The sequence below is a fragment of the Octopus bimaculoides genome, chromosome 16, assembly GCF_001194135.2.
Source record: "Octopus bimaculoides isolate UCB-OBI-ISO-001 chromosome 16, ASM119413v2, whole genome shotgun sequence".
Lineage (NCBI taxonomy): Eukaryota > Metazoa > Mollusca > Cephalopoda > Octopoda > Octopodidae > Octopus > Octopus bimaculoides.
The window spans coordinates 44,018,902-44,021,426 of record NC_068996.1 but is presented as its reverse complement, the minus strand read 5'-3'; the positions used below and the strand labels follow the sequence as shown (position 1 = coordinate 44,021,426).

Here is a 2,525-nt window from a genome sequence, read left to right as displayed (position 1 = left end):
ATATATATGTATATATGTATGTATGTATGTATGTATGTATGTATGTATGTATGTATGTATGTATGTATGTATACAGTTATGTGTGTATGTGTGTGCTTATAAAACCTTCCAAGACAGTGACCTTGCATGTCCGTAGTTCAATAACAAAAACAACAAAAAGACAGAAGATAATAAAACTCTAGCTGAGAGCAAACTGTAACACTGCATGGCACATTTCATTCAGTGTGCTACGTGATTAAGCTAGGTTGAAAATGACAACCCTGTAGGGGCTCTGAACTTGCTAAAAATACCAACCAGATTACCCTCATAACATATCTTACTGTCTTTCAAAATAAGAAAAAAAAAAGAAACATTGCATAATGTAATCCTAGATACACTGTGCTCCTTACCAAATCAAAAAGAACAGGTTGGTGACACCTGGAATGCTTTCAATCATAGGCCTGATCAACCAGGGTTGACCTGGAGGTTTATAAATAATAACAACAAAAACAGATTTACATTTGATGGATATTTGTCCTCATCTTGTTTGTTGTTAACACGTTTCGGCTGATATACCCTCCAGCCTTCATCAGATGAGGACAAATATCCGTCAAATGTAAATAATGTAAATAATGGCGCAGGAGTGATTGTGGTAAGTAGCTTGCTTACCAACCACACGGCTCCGGGTTCAGTCCTACTGTGTGGTATCTTGGGCAAGTGTCTTCTACTATAGCCTCGGGCCGACCAAAGCCTTGTGAGTGGATTTGGTAGACGAAAACTGAAAGAAGCCCGTCGTATATATGTATATGTGTGTGTGTGTGTGTGTGTGTGTGTATGTTTGTGTGTCTGTGTTTGTCCCCCTAGCATTGCATGACGACTGGTGCTGGTGTGTTTATGTCCCTGTCACTTAGCAGTTCGGCAAAAGAGACCGATAGAATAAGTACTAGGCTTACAAAGAATAAGTCCCAGGGTCGATTTGCTCGACTAAAGGCGGTGCTCCAGCATGGCCGCAGTCAAATGACTGAAACAAGTAAAAGCGTAAAAGAGTAATGTACATAATTCCTCATCTCTTAAATATAGAACTGGAACAAAAACAGAATATAAATTAAAATAAAAAAATTAGAAATCCAATTAACTTCTACCAATTAAGCAATAATTACTCATCGTTGCTCCCACCCACCCATCCACCAGCACTTCCACTAAATATAAAATACAAGATATACTATTTATTCTATTGACCTTAATTGTGGTATTCCTACTGTTTTGATTTAGAATTTATTGTTTCGCTAAATAAAAAAATAATGATAATAAATAAAGTAAATAAACAAAAATTCAGAATAAAACAAAGCAAAAAAAAATTCTTATTGTTTCTTCACAGCTGAGTGACAAATACTGGGACCAGTAATGTATATATATATATGTGAAAAGACTTAGTGAAGTGTTCCCATATAAAAATTAGTCCAAACTGGATTTGAAAACAGTTTATAGATGTTTCAACACACAAAATATAACTACACCCATTTCCTTGCTTTAAACTTTATTTTCGAGAACAAATATACCTGTTACATCGTATTATTTGAGAGTTTGTTGTCTACCCTTGCTGTGCCATTATTCACCAGCTTGCGCTGTATCTGTAACCTGCCATCCATAACTGACAAATTTCATTGCATGTGGTACAGTGTGTGCATTGGTGGTAATCATAGGGTGTGTATAGTCACAGGGTGTGTGTTGGTTGTAGTCTCAGAATGTTCTTCTTATGACAAGGGTATGCACACCAGTTACTTTGGGGCTTCACAGGTCTAGGAGCTTGATTCTGATCTACGTATGCAGTGATTTACTGTCAATAGATAAATATTAACAGGAACAGTGCAATGATTTTCACAGGGACCTCATGAGTGTAGGGACCCAATTCTAATTCACGTATGCTGTGACATGCTGTCAATAAATAAATACTATTAGGGCCCAGTGCAGTGTGTTACCTAGGGGCCTCACAGGTTTAGAAGCCCAATTCTAATCTATGTAAGTTGTGGCTTTCTGTTATATATATGACAGGCTTCTTTCAGTTTCTATCTACCAAATCCACTCACATGGCTTAGGTTGGCCTGAGGCTATAGAAGAAGACATTTGCCCAAGGTGCTACACAGTTGGACTGAAACCAGAACCATGTGGTTGGGAAGCAACTACACAGCTACACCAGTGCTTATAATGTCTATTATTCAAGTTAAAAACAAATTAAGACCCATGTTATACCATGATACAACAAAAATAATGGCTTGACAGTGTTTTTAGAGTGTCAAGCAAAATGATTTGCTGTATTTATTCTAGTTCTTTGCATTCTGAGTTCAGTTCCCACCAGGGTCCGCTTTGCATCTCATCCTTACAGGGTCAATAGAAGAAAGAAGTAGGTAAGTAATGAGGTTGATGATAGCAACTAACTGTCCCACTTCGAAATTGTTGGCCTTATACATAAATTAGAAGTCATTATAATAAATTAACTTTTCCATATATGCATACATACATATATATGTGTGTGTGTGTGTGTGTGT

The 2,525-nt window shown here is 37.0% G+C and overlaps 1 protein-coding gene across 1 annotated transcript in view; it reads right to left on the bottom strand.

The window, feature by feature from the left end:
- LOC106880967 (uncharacterized) overlaps positions 1-2,525 on the bottom strand; it is a 42,664-nt gene that overhangs the window by 20,499 nt on the left and 19,640 nt on the right. The window lies entirely within an intron of this gene.